Here is a 15,000-nt window from a genome sequence, read left to right as displayed (position 1 = left end):
CCACGGTACCACTATAATATTTGCTTCGATTCTCCGTGATACTGATAGCACTAGCAGTAGCAGAATTTGCTGCTTGTAATTCCTGGGCGTTGCTGAACCTGTCATTCCGCCCTATCTGCTATAGGCATATTTTTAATCGCCATAATATGTTCAATGTTAAATCAATGTGTTTAACTTAATAAATGCAAAAGCCTGAGCGAGGTTACCCAGGTAAATTAATCTTTGCAAGTTGAATTTGCGTTTCTGAAACCACTCTCTGCACTGGTAATTGTATTTAAAAGGGAACACAAAATGATGTACGTGACCAAAATTATTCCCCGCGCGACGCGATAAGATTCTCTTTCAGCATTCAGAATTCTCAGAATTAGGCAACGGTAAGTTTATAATCTTTAACTTTAACTGTTTGGAAACAGGTGTTGTTATTTTATGCTGGGAATCCCAAAAAGTGCTTGATCGGCCAGTTCATCATTGTGTCTCGCTAAATACTTGGCTAGTTTCATTATGCTTCGACTAATCATCACTGTTGGCTTGGGGATGGTATTCAACTGTTGAGGGCCTACTGTAACAGCCATTAATACGCTTATAGTTTTCAGACAGCTACTAACCGATATCCAATGGGTCTCAGCCATAGAACAATACAGGCTCAATTCGGTGGCTCGGAAAAGTATAATCTATAATATTGAAAGGTTCATGCGCAAATTTACCTAGTTTAGCCGTCATTGATTAGGTACAGACCGACGGAATTGCTCATCAGCAGATCTTGCGCTTCCGCTGCTGTATCGGACGTCTGTGATCAAAGCAGTAAAGTCGACCTCCCATAAATTGACAACAGGATGTCCCCTGATTCTCCTAGGTTTCTGGATAGAAGTCGACTATTTATGCTCAATTCTCGAGCCGATAATAGTCTTGCTTAGATTTTCAGACAATAGTCTTAAGATTCCTGTTGGTTTCATCGGTGTAATTTATTACAAATATTATCTGTTCACCTTAAAGTTAGCAAATTTTGCTTTTCGCAATTGAAACTATAAAAGCGATATGATTAGTCTTGCCAAAAAAAGGTGGCTCGAGCTCCATTCCCCCCTACATTCAGTAGGGTTTTGTGTTCACCTGGCTTATATATCAGGGATATGATAAACACACGAATCAGGATGTCTGGAAGGAGTTTCTAGATGTCATGGACACGTGGTGTGACGGCGCAACAAAGAAGAAGATACTTTAATTTCGCAGTACACGTTCTACCGAGAGAAAAGAGGCTTATTCTCTACTGACGCTGCCTCAAGTTTTAGCCAAGATTCTGACGGTCCAGTCTCTTGGTGGAGCAACTTCGGTTGAGAGGTACCCGAACTACAGAGTTTTCCAATGAAAGCGCTGTCGCAATCGACATCAGCCTCACCCTGTGAGACGAATTGGAGCTTGTACGACTGGGTGATAAACAAAAAAAGAAACCGCCTCACAGTTAACAAGCAGCGAGACCTTATTAATATTATTATTTATGTTATTATATTTATGTTATTATATTTATGTTAACACAAGTTTGCGTCTTATGAAAAATTCACGAATTAAGGAGCAATAATTTTATTATTATTTGCTTATTGCTATACTAGTGACTTATTTTTATTCATTATTGTTTATTTACTGTCTAATTCCGACAACATAGTTTTATCTCATTGTATCCATTTAAAGTTAAAAACGGACATTAAAATGAACGCTCGGAGCCCGGAGGCATTCAAACGTTTACGTACGGGCGTTGACTTGAACGTAAATGGGCAGACTATTTAACTTTAAGGTTAAACGGATATTAATATATGTACGCTATGCCCTAGCTGGGGCCTCTTCTTTACTGGGCCGCGCTCAGCCTGTCATTCCGCCAAATCTTTATATGTTAATGAACATGATAGCCTGAGGTCCCCAGGTAAGCCTCTTCTCAGACTCTCGAGCGTTCAATTTGAATTGGTGTCGATTCAAAATTAAAGTTAATTAAAGTTCAATAAGATAAACTTATCATTGCTGGTTTGATTTTGGAACCTTCTCTAGACCTAGTAATTTTGGATTCGTAAGTTATGTGCGAGAATAGCTTCCCAGTCCCACGTCAAAGTGATTTATAGATTATCCTTATTTTTAAGGGAATCGTTAGGTATTCGTATACTTATAATATAGTTTAAAGTTTTATTATTACACGTACGTGACCAATATTATTCCCCGCGCGATGTTATTACAAATTAGATTCTCTTTCACTTTGATCAGTTTCTTTCAAAAACAGATTCGCGCGTCAAATATATTTAGTTTGCGCGCTTTTGGTACTCCCAAAAGTACGTCAAAATGCAATTCTGTGAATTGCATTATTATAAATTTATAGTCATAGGTAATAGGCTCCATGTCATTGTCCACAGGACTGGTCACCGTTAACCTTGTTTAACTTAAACTGGTCGGAAAACGCGGATGTGTTATGAAAAATAATGTTTATCGCTTTGCCATTCGGCCGGTAGAATTAGATCAGAAAATCATGCGGATACCGATCAGACGATAAAACAGTTATCGAATTTTATACCTTTACCTAAGGCTAATGGTGATGCAACGCTAATGGAATACCTTGATCAGAAAGAAGTAAGAACTTTTGCTTTTGGCAAATCTAAAAACCACGGAAATTTTCAGCGACATCAACGCTAAAAGTAAAATCGGAAACGATTTTCACTTCAAGATCTACTTAGAGAAAGGGTAATCTTACTGTAGGTAGTGCGACACGTACTGTAATGCGACACGTACTCTAGTGCGAAGTCCGACAAAAACACCCTCTGTCGCACTAGGGTACGTGTCGCACTACCATCCAGGTAGCGTACTCTACTGCGACAAAATATCCTGACTTATTTCCAAGCTCAGGTCACATCCTATCCTTCTTATGGACCATTAAGTGATTCGTCGGGTCGGTTCACGTCACTTATTTCGAATTGATCTTGCGAATACGATTCGTCGGTTCACATCACGTGTTTCGAAGTGATCCACTGATCACAATTCCTTCGGGTCAGTTCAAGCCACGTATGCAGTATGTGATCCACCGGGTAACTCTTAAGCAGCATATGATCCTCATTCCTATCACACGTATCGTATGAAGGTATATCTCCGATTTGATTCACGATGTCAATCCTTCGCAGCTCGGTGAGGCACAGTGGTGCATCTCGCCGATCTACCGAAGGATTGATGCATAACAACAAGACACGCGCTAAAGACGCGCATTTTCTGAGTGATGTTAACGATATCTTTAAATTCACTGATGTCATTATTATTCAGCGTGACCGGTAATAGTTTAAAAATCAGAAGGAGAAAACACATGTATAAATTACTAAAAAAGGAGTATCACTTTACAGGATTGAATTTAAATATAGTCATAATAGATAAGAGAGGAATTTGTTTCCCTTTGAATCAATCAAACTAGATGAATTGTTGTAAATACTTAGATCAAACTATCAATCTACAGGCCATCGTCAAACATGTTGCAAGGCGTCATCTTCAGTGACATAATAGATAAGAGTTTATTAACTATCATGCCAACTTTAGAGACGGTAACCACATTAAACTAAAGTTTTCCCAATCAAAATAAAGGGTTTATGCAAAATAAAAGGTTTATGCACTAGACTGCGAGACAATTAACCTTATGCAATGCAGGTTAGTATAACTATAATATCGGACTGAGTTGAAATTTCTGAGAGCATGATACCCCAAAATAAATATATGCCTGTGTCTGGCAATAGCGTTCAGATGGCTTCCGAACTTGTGCGGATAAGATAATATAAAAAATACAAATAAACTATAATAACAATCTGAAAATTAATGTATCAGTACAGATCTTATACTCGAAATCAGGCACTTTCAAAACATTTCTCTTAAATTATCTTTCTTAACACCGTTCAATTGTAACTTTAAATTAAAATATTATGATGATCCGGACGATGATAAATATTAAATGGTAATCGATCATCGGCAGATGGATAATCGTTAATAGGTGTGCATAATTATTATTACAACTGATTATATTTATGGATTTCGGCCTGTCGATGCTGGAAGCTGATCAGCTAATCGTTAATTGTTACCATGTGACAAGAATAGTATGATGAACCTCCCAATCAGTATCTATGTATCAAAAGAAAATATTGATCTAATTCAACTCGTCGGGAGCCCTTTTGAAACATCTCGAAGTTAGAGTGCAGAGTGCATGATTACTGATTATCAGCACGATTGGGTGAAACAAAGACGAAACCGTGTGTTGATTAGAATTAAAAGAGGAAGATATTTAGTGATAAATTGTGCACTCTTGCATTTAAGTTTTAATTGTTAGACTTGTTCGATGTAGGGCCTTTAATTTAACCTAATACTAATGCAGTTACTTAATACTTGGTAAGTCTAGGGAAAACAGGTGCTAGTTGTCGGAAATGAAATGGAGTCTGTTCCTGATCGAAGTTACATGATGCTGATAGATTTGATGCAGCTCAGCACTCAGCAGCCACTGTCTTCAAATAGAGTGTTCCAGTTCTGCAATCTGCAGTCTCAAATGTTTTCGCCCAGCTTTTCTTTTCATCGTGGTTATAGAAGACAGACCTGAAGAAATACTAGTATAATGATAATATAGGTAACATGTCCAGAATGAGTAAAATTGTATTATCGGCAAATTTACTTATGTGAAAACTCCCAACAGGGTGGCGCTGGCCCAAAAGTAACTGCACACAAGCAACCCTTTAATGATCACGCACGTAATTTGTGTGAAAATATGTAACTCATTTAACGAAGTCAGTGAAAAGAACCTACCTTTATTTACCAATGTCGATTTTTTGCTTGTGATGAAGCAGTCCTCGCAAATGTGAGATATGTATGTAGTTTGTTTTTAAAAATAGGATTGTAGTCATAGTCGATGTATAGCGACGGTAGTTTACCAGCAGCTCCCTGTACAAATAGAAATGTGGTTTTTATATAATATTACTAGTTAAATTAATGAGTACAATGCAGGAATAAAAAAATGTGTCTTAAATGTTTTATATTAAATGTGTTATAATTATATTAACCACCTTATATTCGTATAATATGTACTCACAAACAATGATAGTCCCAACTGTTTTTAATTGCTTATAATTTAAACCTTCTTATTAAATAATTTAGATGACTGTGTCTGATCTAAAATTGCACGAGAAATAGATAAGATTAGGTCTCAGACAGAACTCGACCGGGATATAACCGGCGCAGCCGGAATACCGGCTGGTATTTGGCGATTTTGTACCGGTACCGGCCGGGATTTTGGTTTTAGCCGGGATTTTTCCAAAATAAATTCAGTTTTTCTCAACGTTAATTTGAGTCCAAAATTAACAAATCTGTGAACATTTTCCTAAAACATTTTGACGAAATCATTGAACAATGGAGACTGGAGTCAATCTATATTTAACATAATCATGGGTGTACGAATTATGGACTTCTTTCTGACTTATGACTTAATTATTGTGACTAAGTGTCACGGCTCACGGTCTTGTGTTACCGAGGAACAAGTAAAACAGAGTTCTCCGGGTAAAGAAAGCATTAATAAATGCTATTCAGTATTCATCCTATTCAATTATTCAGGTAAGGTGATGTAAACTGTAAAGTGATAAGCTCCAACGTCAAACACCATGTTCAATTAAATAAGTTTAAGTAACCAATACCAGATCACAGGATTGTTATAGTTACGGAGACTGTTGGAAACGATGCAAACCAGGATCGGACTCCTATCAGAAATAGTCGACCACCGGTCCAGCCTCCCTCAAACTCAAATGCCCTACCACTACCCCAGACCACATCCACCTCTTCAGCCAGGAACAGCGCTCCCACTATACCACTACCAGCAGTTCCTACCGCCTCAGAGGATACACTGCACGTGCCCGTTATTCCTCATGCCTCGTCTTAAATGTCCAGTCCATGAATCCTAGTGCATCAAGTGCGAGTATATGGGAAGTGCCAAAAATCTCAGCTCTTATTCAATAGATTACTATAGTCGCCTTGAAAGCACCGAAAATGAACTACCTTGTGCTGCATTTCACGAGCAGATCATGCTGGGCCTTCCTTGGTATACCAACATCTCAAAGCTTCTCACCAAATACAACTTCCCCCACTCATCTTCATCAAAATCTAAGCTCTCCACCCAAATCAGTCATAATATGAGGGAAGAATTCGTGAATACCTGGAAATCTGCCAAGGCCTCCTCACCAAAACTAGAATTCTATAACTTAATTAAACATGATTTTGAACCAGAGGCATACCTACGAATAATCAAAGTACCTGATTTTCGAAAAAGCTTGACAAGGTTTCGTATCAGCTGCCACAACCTCTACGTTGAAAGGGGCAGATACGAAACCCCTCTTGTACCAAGAGAAGAACGTTGGTGCACTTACTGCTTTTTCAGTAAAGGGCTCAAACCTATCGAGGACGAAAGCCATGTATTAATTGACTGTTTGCTTTACTCCTCAGTTAGGGAAAAATTCAACTTTTATCCCCAATACATCACTGACCTAGCCGGTCTGCTCTCCAACAAAAATCTAGATCCTACCAAATTTACTGCCACAGCAAGAGCAATCCATTCAATTCTCTCTGTGAACGAACAATATACAGCCTATTATAAGAGCCCAGATTTCCACTCAAATACTGGCAAGTGCATAATGCTCTAGGAACTCAAAATAAACTCATGAACCATACAAATTTGATTTACTTAAAGAAAATAGCATTATATTATAACATTTCTATTTTATCCCTACACATTTGTAAATGATTAGAAGTGTGTAACTTAAATTATTTCAGAATTATAACTATTGTGAACTCAATAAAATAATTATCACTTTTGTATCCTTGTATCCTTGTATCCTTGTATCCTATTCAGGAGAAATCCAAAAACCACTCGTTACCGTTTAAATTGCACTTACGGAAACGTGGATCAAGTCCTACATATCAGACAAATACAAAATGTGCATCACCTCTTTCTCCTGCTGAGCAGAACCTCCCCCTTAAAAGTAAACAAATCTGCATCGCCTCCCAACGACAATCCAGATATATTAAGCAGTAGAGACAATCATTTAAGGAGACTTCGATATCTATCAGGATCATGATTATACTGCCTGAGAACTCAGCACTTCAGGATGAAACATATAATATTTGGTTTTCTCGATTTCATTCATATTTAGACAGAAGTCCGTGTAGATAATTGGTTATAGAATAATTGGATATAATTTTATGCGAAGTTGTGTCTGCGAAAATATACGTGTGAACTGGTCATCCCGCAAATGCTGAAAAAGTAGATGTTACCTATCATAAAATAACCGCTCGCACCGTACACGACAGAGTTGTGACTGCGTTTACAAATTCTTTATCATATTGATGTGTTGCCATGGCAACCGAAACTCCATCGGAAGATCGGCCTGTAAGGCATAATCATGATAATACACAGTATCAAAACATTGCCATTGATATCATAGCAACATTCCAGAGATTAGATTATGTGTGTGTAAGAAAATGTATGTTATAGTATTATACAGTCTGCTAGAACATTCCGTTTACACATGGTGGCCGATAACAACTTGTTTAATTTATCTCCGAATTACACACAAATTTCTGAAAGTTTCGTAGACTTAAATCAATTACAGAGGGTGTGGCTATTGGCCAGCCCCTCTATTTCACTATTATGGTTGAAACTATAAGAATACAGATTATATTGTTACAGTGATTTTACAAAAGTCGAAACAGTAAACACCAATTTGTAGGATACTTTAAATCACACCAAAATTGGTCCCAGAATGCAATGAAATCTGATGGCGTCTTTTCAGTGAAAAAGAGGCCACACCCTCTGTAATTGATTAAAGTTTACGAGACCTTTAGAAAATGAGTTATATAACTTGCAACTTAAACTAAGATAAATTGAGTATTTATACTCAATTTATCTTAGTTGCATGAGTAATATATATATACTCTCATTTTTTTTAGAGCAAACGTAATTTAAATGGCCAAACACAATTCAATAAAATTTGGCTCGATCCGATTATCCAAACTATCAAATAAATGCGAAAATGAACCTTCTTTTGAAAACAATGAACACAAATATGTTTCGATTTGACAAATTTCTCGAACCAGTGGTGGTACTAAGTCATACCAGAACCAATTATTTCAATTGGGCACTCAGTGACTGAGCTATTAATGCCAACGTTTGCACACTGACTTTTGGCCCACCCTGTATATTTATAATATACGGCTGGAAAAAATGTAACTGGATATCTGCCACAATGCTGCTATAATTAAGGTTAAAGTAACATTTAGCACATAAAGAAGTCTGGTTTGCTAGGTTTTAATTGGTCGTATAATAACAAATAAAAATGAGTTAAGACTACAAAAACGGTCGATAGAACCTAATTATAATACCTGTATCGAGAACTCGACTTGAATGCACTGATAGCGTTGGTACTAACATTCTATCAAATTATGTCATATCTTGAGACTTGATAGCTGCCTGAAACAGTTTTGAGTCAACATTATCGTGATATTCTAGAAATTGAAACCAATTCTCAACTTTAAAAAAGCAGGTTTCAATAAATGCCATAGAATTAAATTCTACCTTTTTAAATTCTAAGAATTTGTTGATTTATTAAAATTCTGTCTCAATTAATATATAAGGGTACATGCAATGTATTTCGACACGCACTGTAGACTCACTTATTGGATTCGTGCTAGATGCTGTGTACGTCACCCTCTTAACCACCTCTATGGCGAAGATGAGGATGGTAAGTGCAAGTACAGTAGTGTGAGGAGAGGATGGGTATCATTTAGCACATTTTTGCTGTAGGTGTAAAGTAGCTCTTAGTCAAGGAGTATATAAATGACGGCACGACAAGGTTCTGCAACAGATCTCTGAACATGTTATCTTGTGAGCGCCGAGTGAACACTTATAAGAACAAGGCCAGCGATGTAAGACAGTATCATTGACTTAGTCCATGCTGGGAGGAAAAAAGCAAGTACAGACGACCGAAAGGAGTCGTGGTTTGGGATCCTGAGTGGGTCTCGATATTGGATAGTGCTTTTATATATCGGACCTTATGATATTCTCAAGGTCACCAAGACGGCACAGTCTTATGGCGGGAGGTAACGGTACCATCTAAAGAGCAGATTGCTGAATCATACGAGTAAAAACTCTACCGGTACAGCAGTCTTACAGCAGACTGAGATTCAAGCGAAAGAATTGTGCTGTTATAATTATGCGGTTAAAGTTCTAGCACCGGGAGTGGTTGTTAACATTTTGGAGAGAGCTGAGTAGGCTCGTACGGGATAGAAGGGAAGAAGCAGCTCACTGTTCCAGATGGATCTACTTCTTATCAAGGAAGAAGGAGTGGTAGGTATAGTAAGGAAGATTGGAGCCTAAGAGTTAACTTAACATCTAGAGGTACCACAAACTTTATCTCGTCGCCAATTGCGAGCTTTAACGGGTTTCCTCAAGTGACTCGATGGTTTAATTGTGACAAATCATGATACGAACTTTGATGAACCCATAATAGTATAGTGCAATAATACTATGATAGTATTCTCATAAGTTCTACCCTTGCAACCGAGTACAATGTACATACTAAGTGATATCAAGCTGCAATCTAAAATTTATTAATTGAATCTCAAAATAACTTCAAATCTTACCTAATAATTGCGACATCGTTGGAAGTGAGAAATAAAATACATTAAATTTTAATCCAATTCTGCGAGAGAAGATTTGCCCAGACAGCTGACAAGAATGTATTACCATACTTCCTGTAAATGTGGTAGTTATTAGGTCATATCAAACTTGAAAATTATGTCAAAGTTTTTCTCAGTCTCTGGTGTCAATCACCAGTAGAGTGCCCAGCCGCACCAAAACAACCTGCGATTTTTACGTGGGAAACATCGTATAATACACATGCTATACACTCTAGTTTTATAGCAGCTACTGATATCATGCGGCAGTATTAATAAGCATACAAATTCAGCGCAAAAATTGTAAAGACGACACAAATTCATGCGGGATGTTAATAAATGTGTCCATGTTGAACTCAAACTCCGACAGAATAATATTTCAAATCGGATATATTATAATTAATCAAATGGTATCTGCTCATGTTCCGTCTATATAAACTACAAAACTTAATAAATTAGTGAAGTTCTGAAACAAAGATCACGACTAGGTTTTATCAAAATTGAAAAGAAAACCGATCGAAGTGCACTAGAGATATAGTTTAAGTTTAAAGGGTCATCATTACTAAAATCTCTTCCTAGCTCCTTGATTCACGATGTCAATCCTTCGCAGCTCGGTGAGGCACAGTGGTGCATCTCGCCGATCTACCGAATAGAAGTACTAATCGCGAAAAAATGTATACGACCACACAAATTCAGGTTATCCCATGCTGGTATAGTTAGTTAATCTAAAAATAACCATATAATAAGACAAATTAACTAATCTCCATGCCACATTCTTGGTAATTACGGAAGGTACGAAAGAAACATCTTTTATTTATAAAATCACTCACTCACAAAATTGCCGACCCATTATCTATTGAATGTTGAACAGTTGAAGTGGCGAAGATCTTTTAAACAACTTACAACTTACAATTTACATATCAACATTATTGCTGCAGCAGATACAAATAATAACATTATTATATTCACACTCGCTTGAACAATTAAATTAATTAGGAAGTTGAACCCTCAACTTTTAGTTTTACTGTTTTTGAACTGATAAGCATCTACTCCAGGACCAACTGCCAATGAGCTTTGGAAGGTTGACACAGTAAATGGACAGAACTTGTGACGTAAATAAATTTGTTCATGTTGACCGCCAACTCCGACAGAATAGTAGATCAACATGATTTTAGCTCATTTTAGCTCGTATTCGCTACAAACTACAAAACTTAACATATTTTCTAAGTTCCAATACAGCGATCACGACTGTTCTGACAAAGCACTAGCAACTAGGAAGGTTCTTTAAAATTCTTAAAAGTGTCATAATTACTAAAATCTCTTCTTAACAATCAAGTTGTTGATCCTAGTTCTATACACCTAAACGAGTACAAAATGACAGCCTTTCAAGTTGAATTTATCGATATCCAGCTCAGCATACGGCTTTTTTAACCAATAATGGGTATATACCGATGATCGGTGAACTAGTAGATATTCGATTATATTACCATGAAACATAGTATTGTAGTTAAAAATCTTCCTGAATGTGTAAATATAACATAAAGAAACACGTACTAGTTTGCTGAAACGAAAAGCAACTATTTAATTAAAATAAATGAACAGTATTCAAATACACAATTAAAAATACAAACTCCAACATAATCGACAGACAAACTCAATAAATGAAGATTTCGTCGTGAAACGAGCTATATATACAGCTATAACGTAGCGCTCGACTCCAGTCTGGACCAAAATTAAGTCGCGTTCGTAGGAAATTGACCACCAGCTGCTGGTGGTTCGAATGTTGGTTTGCACACTACTGTGGTTGCGAGAAGCATTATTTGATGCGCGCGCGACCCAGTAGTGCATCGCGCTACAAATCTCCGATTTGGATAACAAGTTCATATTCTTGGGCCATATATAAAGTCACGATGATTCTACCAAAGCATCGAACAACATCAACATGTATTCTTCAATCACCTCCATTCCTGGACGCACTACTGGTTCAAGAAACGTTATCCACGACGGATACCGCTACTGCCTGGATAATTAGAAGCGCGACGACAGGACCTACTGGCGATCCACTGGGAAGATCTGCTCCGGACGTCTCAGTCTGATCACTGATGAACGACACTACTGTGACCAGTACGAAGACTTATTCCCACCCTCCTACTCCTGCAGCAAACTCTGTCCACACAGCAAAGCAGCATATGAAACGGAAAGCTTCCGATACTGACCTCCCTACGAAACACCTAATTGCTGATGCTGTTGGACATTATGAAGCCCTCTTGGATGAGCTCCTTGCTTTTGGAGTCGACCCTCAATCTGTCATGAGTGACTACGAGAGAGCCCTGATAAACGCTGTGGAGACAACCTGTATACATCCAAGAGAGGATGCTTCTTCCACCACAAGCAAGCACTTTGGAGGAAGATGCAGCAACATGATCTAGTCCCGGAATACAACGCAGAGAACTCAGCAGTACGGAAGTACTTTAAGATGATCGGTGCTATTGCCTTCGTGGACCTAATCTTCGTGGACCTAATCTTCGTGGATTGTAAATGTAATCTTTGATTTTATATTTAACCCCATATTTACTCATACACGACTACACTCTTATCATTAAAACTTAAAATGGAAAGTCAAATTTTTATTGCGTAAAGTGTTTTGTCGCACTTTAGTTCGTGTCGCACTACAGTCCAGGTAGCGCACTGTAGTGCGACAGTGTCGGCCTTGAAATTTCTCTGTCGCACTAGGGTACGTGTCGCACTACGATCCAGGTAGCGTACTCTACTGCGACAGTGTCGATCTTGGAGGTTTCGCACTAGGGTACATGTCGCACTAGAGTACGTGTCGCACTACAGTACGTGAACCGAACTGCTGAAGGTAATTCGTTAGAAGGCTTACATCTCGATCCCGGGGTGCGGATAGAAGAAAAACATTATTTATAGTCTTGGACACTTATAACTAGCTGATAGCACAGACTACGTTTTTGTTAGGAAGAATTAGGGTCCGCAAATATGATGTCATTGTCAAAGTATGAGTATATTTACTTTGATAGACACCCGGCTTAGTTGTAGTGAACGTACGGAACGTTCACTAAAAATAGTTTGTGAACGCGTTCGCTAAAAGATTTAACGTTCGGAACATAAGGTAAAGGAAAGTTAATCAGATTTGAAATATTAACACGTCGACACGCCATCGTTTCCCGCAATTTTACTTGTTCTAGATGAGTTAGAAGAGTTTTAGCGCGCGTGCATGCACGTGTCAGCAGAAAATATTTTAAATGCTAATAATTTAGGTATTTAATGAAAAAATATGTTAGTCTCATTATCGTATAATGGTCAGCATCCGCAATGTCTATCAGTACAGCATCTCTACGTAATTGTGTACACTGTATAGTACACGGAATGAAGTATCGAGCATTAACAGATATATGTGTCATCATTAATTATGGATGAAAATACCTTTGAACTATTGAAAGTTGATGATCAATAAACGTCATGCGGTTTGCTACAAGTACAGTCAAGTTAGTATAAGATCTGTCGAAATTCGAGTGAAATTATTTTCATTCCCATACATTCAAAAACTTAGCCAGTAAACCTTATTAATATTTAGACATGATAAGTAATTAATACTTTCAACACTACTATATAACAAATAATTTGAGCTGTAGAATGGGAGAGGAACCGCAACCCTCACACTCGTTCGAAGCCCTGGTTACTCATATCATTGATATCGACAAATTCTGGGTACAGCCGTTATATAACAACGAGGATAGAAAGAAATTAGCTGTTATAGAAAGTGCGCTACGAAGCAGTGCTAAACCAGTCTCAGGGACTGGTAAAACTCCTAAATCTGATGATTATGTCAATGCAATTCTCCGGAGAAAACCATTGAAGTAAGACGGAAGATATATCAGCAGCAACTCTCCACTCTTATGAATCTCAAAAGCAATCATCGTGCATTGTAAACTTGAGTGGGACATAGTTTTAGCAGTAGATCCTTTTAAGAAGGGCATTTATAATTCATTTATTCAACGTTATACATTTCGTTTATTTTTCTTCAATTATTTCAGATTATTTATTCGATGAATTGTTCAATTGTCAAATTTTATCAGTGTTATATTTCGTTGATTGAGAAATAAATGAATGTATGAGTAATATCTATATGTGCTATTTCTGCTTAGTGCTGTGTATGGCACGCTTGTTACACCAGCTTTAGCATCCAAGTGGAGCGAGGATGAGGATGGGATGTGCAAGCTGTGTGGTGACAAGTTGGGAACTGTGCCGCATATTCTGGCTGGTTGTCCTGTGGCACTAAGTCAAGGGAGATACCGATGGCGCCACGATAAGGTGCTTAAACAAATAGCAGACCAAGTGAAATTCCATTGTGAGCGGAGAGTCAACAAGAGGAAGAGCTCTTGTGTCACTCGGAAAGCCATTGAGTTTGTTCCAGCAGGAGGGAGGTTTAAGGAGGTGAAGAGGTCGAAAGTCAGTGAGTTTGGGATTCTGAGTGGGGCCACTGATTGGATAGTATTAGCAGACCTGGATAAGCAGCTGAAATTCCCGTCGGATATAGCAACGACCAGATTAAGACCAGATTTGGTTCTTTTCTCGAAAGCTTCCAAGAGAGTAATCTGGTGGGAGCTTACAGTACCGTCGGAAGAGAGAATAGCTGCATCCCATGAGCTTAAGCTTGATCGGTATAATAGTCTACAAGCGGAAATACAAGCTAATGGGTGGTCATGTTTCAGCTTTGCTGTTGAGGTTGGTGCTAGAGGTGTGGTCGCAGCAAGTTTGGAGTGTGCATCAAGGAAGATTGGTCTGACTGGGAGAGCCCTCAAGAAGTTGGTCAGAGATTGTGGGAAGGATGCAGCCCATTGTTCAAGATGGATTTATCTGCTGTCTAGGAAAAGAGAGTGGGAGATGAGAGCTGTTTGAGCTTTATGACTTCACCTAACAGCCAGAGGTGCCATAAGCTAACTCGTCGTAAACGCGAGCTCTAGCAGGTATCCTCGGGTGATTGTCAGATCAGATGGTGGTCCAAGAGAGACTGCTGGGGCACCTGACAGAAAACCGTATCGCAATGAAAGCCCCGAAACGGTGTCAGGTTTGTGACTGAAGATTCTGATCAAGCTCAGGGTTGAGTCTACACAGTGTCGCCACTTGCCGATGCCAGTTGATGCGAGAAGACACTGATGTAAGTGGGAAGTTATGTCTAAGAAACAGCGTGTGGTTCGGGTGCCGGTTGAACGCATGTAAAAGGGAGGGTATATCCGTATTTCGCTGCTAGTGATGCAGTCCTTGGCCCGG

At 38.4% G+C, this 15,000-nt stretch overlaps 1 long non-coding RNA gene across 1 annotated transcript; it reads right to left on the bottom strand.

Annotated features, from left to right (window-relative positions):
• Nucleotides 1–3,596: 3,596 nt before the first annotated feature.
• Nucleotides 3,597–9,802, bottom strand: LOC134825102 (uncharacterized). Its single transcript, XR_010161490.1, has 4 exons — nt 9,676–9,802; nt 8,416–8,503; nt 4,798–4,932; nt 3,597–4,590 (listed from the first exon to the last, which is right to left on the bottom strand). It is a non-coding gene; the product is annotated as an uncharacterized LOC134825102 (long non-coding RNA).
• Nucleotides 9,803–15,000: the final 5,198 nt, after the last annotated feature.

The sequence above is a fragment of the Bolinopsis microptera genome, chromosome 13 (assembly GCF_026151205.1).
Source record: "Bolinopsis microptera isolate Bmic1 chromosome 13, MBARI_Bmic_1.0, whole genome shotgun sequence".
Lineage (NCBI taxonomy): Eukaryota > Metazoa > Ctenophora > Tentaculata > Lobata > Bolinopsidae > Bolinopsis > Bolinopsis microptera.
This window is presented reverse-complemented; position numbering and strand designations above follow the sequence as displayed.